Consider the following 14,108-nt stretch of genomic DNA (forward strand, 5'->3'; position numbering starts at 1 on the left):
TATATATATAAATTATACATGCAGTTATATCATTGTAAACATCTCTATATATATATATATCAAAATTAATTTTTTTAATATATTTTTTTTAGGTTCTTAACTGCTCTGGTGAATCTAACTAAACTAAAATCAATATATTTTATGTTAGCTGCTGTGAACCCACTTCAAATGGGCAGCAGTGTGCCTTTCTAATGTGGGCCGATCATTTGTCTTTACGGGTGTAAATGATATTCTGTTGGTATAATATCCTTGAGTGACGAGTCCCGCTGTGAACCGGTGTCCAATGAGCAAGACAGCTGGAGCAGATGGTGTATTGGAGTCACCCCAACTACTTTCAAGGAAGAAACCGTCCCATGCCTGTGCCAGGGCAAGAGAGAGGCAGACCCCATCTACGCATGAAAAGAGGTCAGCGGGGTCACTGTGGAGGGAGGTAGGAGGATGTCCCAACTAGGGGACAATGCCTTTAATGGAGCCCACAGCACTGCAGGTCCACACACACACACACACATAGACACAATCCCTAAGCAACGTCCTACCCACAATAGCACATGGGGACCTGGCTCATACTCTCTCTTTCTCACACACACAGTGTAGGTTGACAGTGTAGGTCAGAGAGGGTTAATCAGGATCAGCACATTGTCTCCAATGCGTCTCTCTCCCGTGTTGACCTGAGCGGACGTAAATAGGAGGGTCAGGTTTCCTAAGTGACAGAGATGGATGTATGTGAGTGTGACTTATAACACTTGTACACGCCTAAACTCTCAAGGTCTGCATGTGAGCGTTTCAGCACATTGAAAGACCACTTGAATAAAATGTTCCTAGTATCTGACGCATATAATAGAAGCGGGTGTCCTGAGAACACACCTGTTGCCGTAACTCTGCGAACGGCGAGAAAGTACGACCGTAGGCTGTTTACAAACTTTTCAAAGGGCTCGTCCTTTCTTCGAAATAGCTAGTAGGCTTCACATTGCATCGTAGCTTGGTGTTATGCAAGATGTTGTTCCCCCTTCCTCTTGATGTCTTGTTTAAGCTAACTGAGCTTAGTGTTAAGCTAGTGGCTAAATTGTTCACTTCCTCACTGAAAACACAAGCAAATGTTTATTTTTTTAGCTTCTGCAAAATAATGTGTTATGTCATTTAAAGCATATTAGCATATTTATCATATATTTAAGACTAAATATATGGTAAAGCAACTTGGCTAGAATAGGATCCAGCGAAAGCCTCTTTTGCTACTTGCTAATGCTAATCAGTAGCAGGTGCTGTCGGAGGAGGGATGCAAAGCCCCTTACAAGGAAAGTCCGTTTACTCGGCAGCCATTTTTGCAACGCAGCTATTTCGGGCATCCAAGACCAAGTCCTATCTAAGTGAATGGGGGAATCCTGAAATCTCAAAAACTGCTTCCTGAACTTGCAATTGAATTACATATTTCAAATCGGCAACAAAATCTGGAATGAAATGCCCCATGAATGTTGTTTCTTATACTCAAAAACAATTTTTCAGGCCATCCAATGAGCATGTGCAGTCATAAGCGCGAGTCTCTGGTCTCTATAGACCCATTTTGGTGTTTGCAAACAGTGATTACGTGTTTTTGGTGGCAGAAAATTACAGTTTTATAGTAGCGAACTATGGAGTCCATGGAATAAAAGAATAAAAAAGATAATTTTGAGTTTACATATCTGAAATTCTGACTTTTTTTCTCACAATTTCGAGATTATATCTTATAATTCTGATAAGAAAAATCAACTCGTCATTCTCTCTTTTCCCCTTGGCTCAGAATCATGCTTTTAAATGCCACACTTCTAGCTTTTTTCCCCACAGAATTGACAAACTATAACATCCGAACTAGGAGATATAAAGCTGCATTTATGAAAAAAAAATTCAGAATTGTGAGAGAAAATAGGTAAATGTTATGTAAAATGTTTAAATAATATTAATAAATATATAAATAGTATTTCATGCTGTAACAGTAGGGCTAATACAATATGTCTGCATATGTGAATGCGTATTATGTAAACCTATTGTTTAAAGGAACACTCCACTATTTTTGAAAATAGGCTCATTTTCCAACTCCCCTAGAGTTAAACAGTTGAGTTTTACCATTTTTGAATCCATTCAGCCGATCTCCGGGTCTGGCGGTAACATCTGTAGTTACATCGTGTACTAAGACCGACGGAAAATGAAAAGTTGCAACTTTAAATTTTCCGTCGGTCTTAGTACACGATGTAACTACAGAAGAGTCAAGTTTTAAATAGGAAAAATATAGAAACTCTTTGGTCATTTTTGAGCGAGATGCTAACAGTCTAATCAGATTCAATGATCTATGCTAAGCTACAGCTAAAAGTGCTACAGCTTTTACCATTTTCGAATCCATTTAGCCGATCTCCAGGTCTGGCGGTAGAGACCCGGAGATCGGCTGAATGGATTTGAAAATGGTAAAACTCAACTGTTTAACTCTAGCGGAGTTGGAAAATGAACCTATTTTCAAAAATAGTGGAGTGTTCCTTTAAATAAAATTTAACATCTGCGTTTAGTTTCAAATGGCGTCTTTATTCTATAAAAAATTATTTGCATTCCGATTCTTACATCCAAAGGCACAATATATCCACAGTATGTTCCCCCTGTTATTGAGCAAAAGTTTGTATATGCCACTGCAAACAAATATTTTTGCATATCTAAATAATTTTGCTATCTTTTTGAAGTACATTAGCATTTCTATGATTTCTATGCCAACAGACATGAACTGCAAAACTGTATTTTTATCACGGCTAAAGGCCTTCGGTAGGTTTTAGCATGACGGACATTGACCAGTCAGAACTGTCTAGAACTGTCCACTTTAAAATGGCTATTTTACAACAGCTTTGTTTTATGATTAGAAGTAAAGCGTGCAAGTCCAGTTAAGCCAGGACTAAAATTAGCACCAGCCAGACTGTAACTGGCCTCAATCCGAGCCCGTTTCAGAGAGAACAGAAGCTTCTTGAATTGGAGCCAAACAGATCCAAAGCCATGTCAGCAATGCGATGATAAACATGCTCCCATCAGCCCTCTAAATGAGGACAGGCCGCTATGAGATTGTGTTTAGATGGAATGACTTTGCAGCAAGACTCTAGGAGGCCAGCTCGGCACTGGGATCTGGCTCTGTCTTCACCAGTCCCTATCTGCCGCCTCCTTAAATCTGATATTAAAAAGGGATTAAGGCACCGAAACAACACCACCAATATCCGACTGCATCTTTTCCTCCCTTTACCAGCCTGATGGTTCAGAGAGAATGCTGCGGGGGGAAATAAAAAGGAGGGAGTCATGTAATGTGTCTCCCGTGTGACGGCTGGCAGCCAAGAATGAGGGAGGGGAGCGAAGAGAAAGAAAGGGGAGGGAACAGCATGAGATCATATTTAGGTTCATTTTCTACCTGTTGGTTCTCTCTTTCCTGTAACGCAATACTGTGAGAGCCGCCCTGTCCTGCGAACTCTCATGATATCTTAGCGTGCACATTGAGGACCGATCGGCCGTCTAATCCAGGACGACCCCATGTCATAACGCACACACACTGGCCTCCTTGTGAGATAAGCCCATTGTGTGCATGTAATGCATCAGTCTCAGGGCAACTATATTGAGCAGTAGGTCACACTGATGCCTTTGTGTTTCTGGAAGGGAGAAAAACAACCATTGGTTAGTAACCCAACTCTGCTATGTAACATGTTCTGAGGTCTATGCATTCTTAGGAACTGTATCTGGGTATTTGTGTCACTAGATCAGTGGTTCTCAAATTGTTTTACTTCAGGACCCAGATTTTACTCTGAACATCAAGAGGCGACCCAACCAATACCAAAATTGTTTAATTGGAAATGGAATTTTGATAGTTACATGTTCGTGGCAGCCAGTAACCATGCTGGAAATCCAGCTTGAGCTTGATGCTAGTTGTCTTTTGTAACATGGTAGCTGGTTTCTTGCAGGTCCAAGTTGGTCTTAAGTTGGTCAACCAGATACTATGTTCTGTAAACCTGTTGTATGTTTTGATAAGTCCAGCTGGTAGTTGGTTTCTTGCTGGTCCAAGTTGGTGATAAGATGGTAGACCATCTTGGACCATTAACAAACTAACTTACACCAAGGAGTCGAGCTGGTTTTTGGAACATAGTGGCTGGATTGACCAACTAAAGACCAGCTTGGATCAGCTAATGACCAACTTGGACCTGCAAGAAACCTGCCTCAGTGTAGACTTGTTACCATGTTCCAAAACACAGCTAAAAGCTTAAACTGGATTTTCCGGTAATACATTCACTGCACAAACATATTTATCTGTATTGGAAGTGGACAAGTTATTTAAGTCTGACTCATATTTTCCTTTACCTATTGCAGTTTTGTTCACAGTTTTCAAAGATGAGGACTGGTCACACCCACACTGGCATCCGTCTTAATTTGATTAGCTTCTACAAAGTGACAGATGAATGGACTACAAGCGGGTGACATGACATGACTAAACTGGAAAGCTCCCATTATAAACAAATCTGTCAGCAAGTGCTCTGCTTAGCTTGGGTGATTATGACGGTCGAGTTCTAGATTTGTCATGTTGTTTGCTTGCAGGGTAGATAGGGTGTAAGACTTCAGGATGAGATGGGTTTTCTTGACAGCGGATATCAGCCTTACACCCCAAGCCACACTGACCCACTTGCACCAGGGGCTGAGAGTTGTCACTTCCTCAGGAACACATGGTGTCTGATTTAACAAAAACTATTTAAACTGTCAACCACACTTCACTCAAAAGAGATTAACGTGACACAGCAAACAAGTAATATAGACACCTTTTATACTGTTTTTGTCCTTTTTGGAGCTAGAGAGGATAAATAACTTTAATGTTTGTTGCAGGGAAACAAGCAGCTTGGACATTCTGCAAAATATCTAGTTTCAGGTGTAAGAAACCAAATTGTTTTGGAACAACATGAGGGTTGGTAAATGACTGAAAACAATACTGGTTTTATTATGTGGATGATTTTAGGCCCTCAACTCATGTCTGAGACACTCTCCTGGTTAATATTTGCAGATTTGTCTCCTCTTGACTAGTTTTGGCCAATTCCTCCTACCCAAAATACACAGTTAGCTTTCCAGAATGAAACACCACACTCTCTCCCTCTCTTTCTTGCAGATGTCTGTCTTTACCCACCCCACATTCACCCCACCCTGAAAGCCATCTGCACCCATTGTCTGGGGCAGGGGACAAGGCTCCACCACCCCCTGCATACACACACAACCAGCTTTGAAGAAGGGGGCAGGGGTCCTAAATCCAACAGCAATGAAGAAATATTACTTACTGAGCAGTAAAACATCAGCTCAATAAAGACCCAAAGGAACTAATCACTCTTCAACAGAAACTATCCTCAACCCGCAGCTGTGATGATCTTTTCTGTATGAAATATCAACTTTTATCCCCCTTTCTTCCCTACTTTCTGTCTGTCTTTTTCCACCCCCTCCATCCTCTTGGGACAATATGCCAGTGGATCTGCAGGACAGAGATAGCAGCAGTGGAACTGGTCGCCCAGATTATGGTTATTGTGTTTATAGACTTTTTGAAGCCTTTGTGATGTGATATGAAGATGAGGTTTTCCTGTCCTAACCCTAAGTTCCCATAGGAAAAGAAGTTGCTCTTTCATAGCTAAGGAGACTTTGTCTCAGATGTTTCTCCTGTAGATCCTTGGTAGAAATCAAAAGACACAAATGTGAACATCACTGAAATAAATTATTGGGAAAATCTGGAGAAGTAGGGGACCAAATCTCCATCTGCTCTCATTTTAATCGCATTGCTGTCAATGACAGATCAGGCAGGTCACAACCCCCAAAAAGGGTCTAGGACAGCAGGAAAAACAATCCTTTTGCAAATAATCATATTATCATGCTCATTACTCTTAAAATGGTGGATAAATGCTTCTTTTGTTGTTGATGTCAAAGGTTGTCCATCCAATCAAACTCAAGGCTCAAATTCATTTGGCTTTATTTAGACAGATTGCCGAATTCTCACCAGTTGTAACTGTAATATTATATTCAATATAATATTAACTCATTTTATTACAAGATTTCTCTAACTAAATTTGTATGAGGGAACAATTTAGATTCTGTGTTGGGTTGCTACTTGATGTCCAATGTAAAATCTGGGTCTTGAAGCAAGATGAATAGGAGAAATAATAATTGATAATTAAAGTATGTGACTATTTTTTTCCCAGTTGGTTATTAAACCTAAACCTTGAAAGGCTGTGTCCCCGAAGAACCTTATATAGCCAGATAATCCAAAGTTTACATGGCATCTTAAATTTGCATTAGCCTTCCAACACAAACATGTAAATCTTTCAGCTTCTGAGTTCACGTCCTCCTCCTAATGAGATCTGCCTTCAATCTGGCACAGACGACAGACCTCTGCCTGGGTCTGCACGGTCCTTTCAGATCCCAGCAAACCACCAGGCATTGTCTGGCCTAAACAGCCATCCCCAGCACCATGAATGGGAAGAATAAGGGTGAGCTGGTTTGAATGGAAGACCTACTTTACAGACGGATGATCTCTCTCGCTCTCTCTCTCTTCTGGATCTTATTGTCTGTCAAGGCCACGGTGAAGCAAGCGGAAGCCCTGGAGAGGAGATTGATTTTGGGATTAAACTCCAGGGTTGGCGGCATTAACCAGACGGGTGAAGGAATATGCACTTGTGTGTCTGTCTGAAGTCACGTCCATGTAAATGACTGTGCGAGAATTTGACTGCCATGTAAGCAGAGTGAAGCATGCAGTTTCGTCAAAGTCGATATCAAATCACCAATGAAAACCCAAAGAGTTTTGTCCCAATGGCTACTATGTGCATGATGTAAAGAGCGAAGGCTTTTGGGTGTCGACTAGAGATTGAGGGACAAATATGTTCTTGTGAGAGGGGGCATTAAATTAGGGTGTTTAAAACGTCAGAGAGATGAGCTGTAGGCGGGGTCAGGGCACCAAATGATGAGGTTGTTGTTGCTCTGGGGCAATGCTGGCCTCTGATCCGTGTGAATGAGAATAATGGCCATTTCATTCAGACTTGAATCCAACCAACAGCCATCATACTAAAGGAGACAGGCTTTACTTCATCTGTCCGAGCAAATTTAAGACCTGGGAATATTGGTGTTTGTCTTTCAATGGCCAGCGTTTGGGGCTAATGCAGTGTCAGCTTATCTTTTGAATGATGTAACCCTTTGGGCGGTACATAAGATTTATAAACCTTTCTCTTATGTTCTCGGTTTTTGGTTCCATCTCAAGCCAGAAGACTTGATTTTCTTGTTCCAGAATTAACAGACCAAAATTTGTTTAAATAAAATGTGAGTGGATGCAAAACTGGCTGCCAAGGTGTTGTTGTATGGTTGCTAGGTTGTTTTGAGTGGTTTCTAAGGTGTCCTGGGTGGTTTTTGAACATTGATATGTGTTTGGCAGGGTGTTGTGGGTGGTTTTATCATGCCGCTATACAGCATTTAGGATGTATTAGGTTGTTGTATTAGGATGTATTATGCATGTTGCTATTTGGTCACTAGGGTGTTCTTGGTGGTTTTCCATGTTGCTATGCAGTTGCTAGGGTGTTTTGAGTGGTTGCCAGGGTGTACTGGGTGGTTTTTGCATATTTCTCTAAGGTTACTAGGGTGTTCTGATGGTTTTTGCATGTTGCTATACAGTTGCTTGGCTGTTTTAAGTGGTTGCTAAGGTGTTCTTGGTGGTTTTTCCTGTTGCTATGCAGTTGCTAGGGTGTTATTGGTGATTTAGCTTGGTGCCATGCAGTTGCTAGGGTGTTTTGAGTGGTTGCAAGGGTGTACTGGGTGGTTTTTGCACATTGCTATATGGTTACTAGGGTGTTCTGATGGTTTTTGCATGTTATGTGGTTGCTAGGGTGTTCTGGGTTGTTTTAGGATGTAGCCATGCAGTTGCTAGGGTGTTTAGAGTGGTTGCTAAGGTGTCCTGGGTGGGTTTTACACAGTGATACATGGTTGGAAGGGTGTTGTGGCCTGTTTTAGCATGTTTCTATATGGTTGCTAGGTGTTATTAGGGGTTGCTAAGCCATTGCTAGGTGGTTGCCATGGTATTATGGATGGTTGCTAGGTGGTTGCTCACTGGCCTAATTAAAAAAGCCCACCTGCAAGTCTCAATGATATTTAAAGCTGCAGTCTGTAACTTTTTTTGGTTAAAAATGATCCGAAATCAATGGATCCATCCGCGCTGGAGCCGTGCCGACTCACAACCCACGCAAGCTAGATAATTCCACACACAGCTGCAATTCCAGGTTTTCAAACAGAGATGGCGACAAAGAGGCAAAAACTTACGGACTGCAGCTTTAAGCAAAACTTGATCATACACTTGGAAAAGTAATAAAATAAACACATACTGCTCAATTAAGCTGCACAAAAATTTGACAAATCATTCATGTTCGTAACACAAACTGTGTTGGACGTGTCATGCACCAAAGTGTAATACTAAAAAAACCCAACCCTAAGTATAAACAATAGTAATGACGCTTGCCTCAGCTAACACCACTAACACAATAAAAGCAATGGCCCAGATTCTGATAGCAGTGTGCATGAGTGTGCATTTACTTGCAGTTCACTTCTGCAAAAACTACCAGTTGTTAAACACACGCAAACTAAATGATTCACCGCTAAACTCTGTCACATGGTAGAGCAGCTGAGTCAGACCTGAAGATCACATTTAAAGACCCAAACCTAATAAAACCAGCTACCAGTTGCGACACACGGAGTGACATCAGACCGCGAGGGTGTTGAAATGCAGCAGTCAACAAAGAAATAAACAGAAAACCAGTCAGTGAGATGATGGGAACAGAAAACCACTAGTAGCAAGAGAGTGAGAGAGACAGCTGTGAACTGACAGGAACTACAACATCGACTTTTTCAACTTTACATTAGCTCTGCTCCAAAACCAAGTGAGCTTTCTCGCTATCTGCTCCCTAAATCACTCATCAATGACTGATTTGGAGTGGACATAATGACCATTTGCCATAATATGCATATTGCTAACCCAACAGCGTGACATTTTAATAAGCGTAAAAACACGTAGCCCACAAATAGGCCTATATTACAGGCAGAGCTGGGTAGATTACTTTCGAATTGTAGGCCATTACTAATTACAGATTGCATGATGAAAATTGTTGCTAGTAACATAATCTAGGTCACTCGTTTTAGGTAAAATAATCTGACTACTTTTTAGATTACTTTTAGATTATTATTTTTTATGTTTTAAATGTACCATATTGATATAAAAAGCAAAGAGTATTTGTTACACATATTGCATGTACTTACTATTATAATAACAATTAATTATGCATAATTACATGCAAGTAACCCAAAGCCAAACCCTAATCCTAACCCTAACCATATAGTAAGCACATTACTCAGTACTTAAATGTAAATATTACACTGTAACGAGGACACCTTAAAATAAAGCGTAACCATATTCCATTTTTGATATCAACATCATAAAATGCATTAAACATTACATTAGTAAGTTGACAGAGAGTGAATAGTGAGTTCGATAAAAATGTAATTATTCGATCATAAAAATGTAAAATAAAAGCAATTTAAACACATATAAATATTGTATTTGTTTGCCTGCATGTCAGTCTGACCATTAATCAACATCAGAGAACTGTAAACATGCTAATGTGTTGTTAATTGTTTTTTTAAATATTAACAACTTCTGTGATATTTCAACAAATTGTATATTTTAATGGGTGACAAAAACGGGAATTGAAAATCACTGCATTAAACACATTACTAAACATGAAAACAACGACAAGCATACAGTCTTCCCGGTTTGAAATATTTTTATCCAAACTTCCAGAATTGATAAATTATGAATAATTTACTGCCACTGTATGAATAATATGTAAACATGTAATCCATAAAAAAGTAACTGTACTCTGATTACAAGCATTTTAAAATGTAATATACTCTAATTACAAGTACTACATTTGTGGAATCTGATTACGTAATCCAGATTACACGTAACTGGTTACAGGCCGCATAAGAGTTTGTAGTTAGCTTGTTGCTAGGCTAACAGTGTAATACTTTGGCTGCATCTGAAATCTTAGGCAGCTGACTTGATGCTTCGTTGCCTTATCCAGCAATGACTTTACAGAGTGTTTGCGCTCAAAGGTACCTCACAAAACTGATTTCGGACAGATTTATGAAGCAGCATAATTGTTTAATGGTCTAGAACAAAATAGAGAAAGCTTTGATGATAACTAAGTGAATTTAACTACTAAAATACTGATTTCTAATTTACTACAAATCTAATCTCACTAGAAATGACACTTAATATGGAAAAGCCTACATTAACACAAAAATCTTTATTCAATACCATCTTTGTTTCAATTTTTTTTTCTAGTTCAGCTGTCACGGAATTGAACTCACAGGATATCAGGCAGTGAAGGATACACCTGTGCTGCCTTCTAATATCAATCAAATCAAAGCATCTCAGGAGACCGGAAGTGAAGGTAACATTGGATTCTGACGTGCTTTAAGCATAACAAATTGAGTTTGTAGTTAGCATTTTGCTAAGCTAATCTCAAGATACTTTAATAAACATAAACACATAGCAAACAAATGTTTTTGTTAGGCTTATTAAGAGTGGCGTGTAAGAGTTTGTAGTTAGCATGTTGCTAAGCTAACAATGTGATATTTTATGTGTAAACACAGCACACAAATGCTATTTTGGGCTTGTTAAAAAGATGAGTTTGCATTTGGAATGTGGCTAAGCTAATCACATGATACTTTCTTAAAAGTAAAAACACAGCAAATTGCTATGTATTTCTAGGCTTTTAAAGAGTTGAGTAAGAGATTGTAGTTAGCAGGTTGCTAAGTTAACAACACAATACTTTATCGTAAACAAAAATACATAGCACACATGTTAATATCAAACTCTATTGATCTTTTCGAACAAATTTCGAAAAGCTCATTAGGTTTTGAAACACAGCGATTGTGTCAGTGGTGTAGGTGTGATCACCGCCACTGTGTTTCGGTGATAAAATCTAATGTTTTGACTGACTCACCAGCAGTGTTGCCAAATCCGCAGTTTTCCCGTGGAATTGGGCTACTTTAACACTGTTGCCACGGGTTATTTTTCATGTCCGTGGGTTGAAGGGACCCCAGTAACGTGATATTTAGCCCCTGGAATGCGAATTTTACTGGAGGATCCCCAACAAAAAACGTGCATTTTACCCCCCCGGAATGCACTTTTTACTGGAGAACCCCCCTCGAAACGCGATTGGGCTAGTTTTGAGTAGGAATTGGGCGGGTTTTGTTGCAAAAACCTGGCAACCCTGCTCACCAGCTATACCATGAAAAAAACAAGTCCATCACCATTCCTAGCCTCGATCGCTGATTAAAAGTCCCCATCTACATGTGTTTGTCCTACTGTTAAAGGATGTGATGGACGCATTCAACATTCACAACTTCAACATCCTGGCCTCAGGCAGTCATTAGGTCCTTCGACCTGTCGCTCTCTCTTTAATCATCTCCTTTCCTTCCTTCTAATTTTCCGAGGAGGCCTCATGCTAACAGCTACGGCAGCGTCTCGCCACTTCAAAGAGCCGAAGGCAGAAACCCGTTTACTCTTAGTAAGAGACCAGATGACAGAGAGACAGATGTCTCATCAGAGACAGGTGTCTGTGGCTGCGTGTCACGCAAATAATAACTGGTTATCTGGTTAAAACCGCAACAGAGTGAGACAGATCGCGCTGAGTGGAGGAGAGTCCGGACCCCTCTTTAACACCAACCCCCTCTCTTTATCTCTCTGTCCCTCGTCCATTGTCACCAGCTGTCCCTCCTCGGGAACGCAGGAAGACAATGAGCTACAAAAGCCAAAGGGCAATTACGTGCTGCCGAGAGAGTGTGAGGGTTTGGCGTGTGTGTGGACGCACTTGCGTGTGTGAGAGGGTGAGAGGGACTTGTATGTTGATTGCTTAGATGCAGGGAGGGGTCCGGTACATGACGTTATAATACTGTTTCTGAAGGAAAGGGTGAGAATAGTTCAGCCATGATAACATCCAGGAAGTCCTTCTCTGTGTCTTGGAGGCATCTGGACAAACAAAAGACCCCCTGAGTGATATTTGACCCAAACAAACTGGCTACAGCACCTGAGGGTCCAAAGGTATTAGTCAGGTTATGAAGTCCATGTGTGTGTCAATATACAGGATACATTATGAATCGATATTTAAAGAAAAGATAAAAATTATATTAGATTGTTTTCTTTAATAACAATGTCAATTTAAAATAACTGTTTTTAATATCCCTAGGTTCTCCGCTGACTTCTATCATAAAAACTGGCAATTTATTTAGAACTATTTCAGGTATTTCTTAATTTTTCCTTTCGCTAATCAAAATAGGTTGATATTTCTTGATAAGACATGAAAATATACAGCATTTTTTTTTTTTTTATCAACTTTTTAAAGGATGGAAATCATATTAGCTGTTTTTATTTAATAACAATATCACAATTCATTTAAATGAGGGTGATTTATAAATAATTTCACTAGATTAGTTTGAATTGATGTTGCCATTTTTTAATATCTCCAAGTGCACAATTTACTTCTAATACCAAAACTGTCAATTTATTAAAAACTAGTTCAATTATTTCTTAATTTTGTCCTTTTGCTAATCAAAATGTTTAGACATTTAATGAAATGTAAAACACATAGCACACAAATATGCTGTGTATTTCTGGGCTTATGAAAATATCACATAAGAGCATGCTGCATGTTGCTAAGCTAACAATGTAATACTTTAAGCATAAACCAAGCGTAAAAATACAAGTATGACATTATAGTTTGCTGTTAGCTTTTTTGGGGGAGGAATATTGTTTAAATTGTTAATATTTTCACAGGCTTTTCCTGTGACTTGGTGTCTTTTGTAATACTTTTAACTAACAATGGCAGTTCCTTAATGACCTCATCCTCCAGGAAGTGACATCAACCCAAACGTCAGTGAGTAGCAATGCATTTCAGTAAATTTTGACATTTTGTAGTATTAGCTGGTCTCGCTTTAAATGATCCTGTTCAAAAAAGTTCAGAAATTCATATACTATCAAAAACTCTGATTAAAATAAATATAAAATAACATATTCAAAAGCTACAGTGTTCAAATGTCACTGCATAACATGAATACCCTATGAATAACCTCATGCTAAGGTGATATTTATAAGCTAGCAGCTAATTTCTGTAAATAGTTGCCTCCCTGTTTACAGTGGTGGATGAGGTTTTGAACATGATTAGACAAAAATCCATCAGCACTCAATGAATAAAGGCCACACACAGCTGATTACACTTTAGACAAAGAAGGCCAGTTAAACAGCGCTAGCTTGTGCTAGTCTGCTAAGTAAATGCCTTTGTGCTAGTCTGCTAAGTAAATGCCTTTGTGCTAGTCTGCTAAGTAAATGCCTCTAGGGAGTCACTCGCAGTTTACACTGATCACCATCATTATAGAACAACAGAGCAACTTAAGAGAATATTTGTAGTGGTGTTTTTATACTCAGGGTCAGCTTTACAGTGTAAACACACACCAACATGCGCATTCAAAACCCAGACGAGAAACACAGGGAGGGTCAGCATCACTAATTCACACTTAGCGGTGAAATGTAGCACCAAATGTGAGAAGACACACGGTTTTGAGCTGCACTGCGTCACTCTGGGTGCTGAGTATGGTATACAAGTTTCAGAAGCAACCGCATATCCTGTTGCATTCAACCAGTTATTACTTAAGACATGTTTACAGTTCTCTTATGACTTATAGCTCGCTTCTTTGCTATAGAAATTCAAGATTAAAACAGATTTCCAAAATGAAAAGGCAATAGCAAGACAACAGAATGGTGATTAGGTTCGGTGTAAATGAAATTCTGTCGACTGTGTACAAGATTTATGGTTAATGAAAATTAACCATAGTTTTATTGTAATAAAAGTGTAATGGCATGTTTTTTTGGCATATTTATTACCATTTATTTAACACGTTTTACTACAAATACCATGGTTAAACTATGCTTAGTGTAGCAAAACCATGGTTAATTTGTGGTTTAACTATATTAAAGGGGTCATATGATGTCGCTAAAAATAACA

The 14,108-nt window shown here is 39.3% G+C and overlaps 1 long non-coding RNA gene across 1 annotated transcript in view; it reads right to left on the reverse strand.

Annotated features, from left to right (window-relative positions):
• Window positions 1-8,637: 8,637 nt before the first annotated feature.
• The window catches only part of LOC107691201 (uncharacterized), an 8,530-nt gene continuing 3,059 nt past the window's right edge, over window positions 8,638-14,108 (reverse strand). Inside the window, exons 2-3 of the long non-coding RNA XR_001634520.1 lie at window positions 11,685-11,695; window positions 8,638-8,647 (exon numbers count right to left, since the gene is read on the reverse strand). This is a non-coding gene — a long non-coding RNA (uncharacterized LOC107691201). The remainder of the gene's footprint in view (window positions 8,648-11,684; window positions 11,696-14,108) is intronic.

The sequence above is a fragment of the Sinocyclocheilus anshuiensis genome, unplaced genomic scaffold (assembly GCF_001515605.1).
Source record: "Sinocyclocheilus anshuiensis isolate Anshui unplaced genomic scaffold, SAMN03320099.WGS_v1.1 scaffold338, whole genome shotgun sequence".
NCBI classification, from domain to species: Eukaryota; Metazoa; Chordata; class Actinopteri; order Cypriniformes; family Cyprinidae; genus Sinocyclocheilus; species Sinocyclocheilus anshuiensis.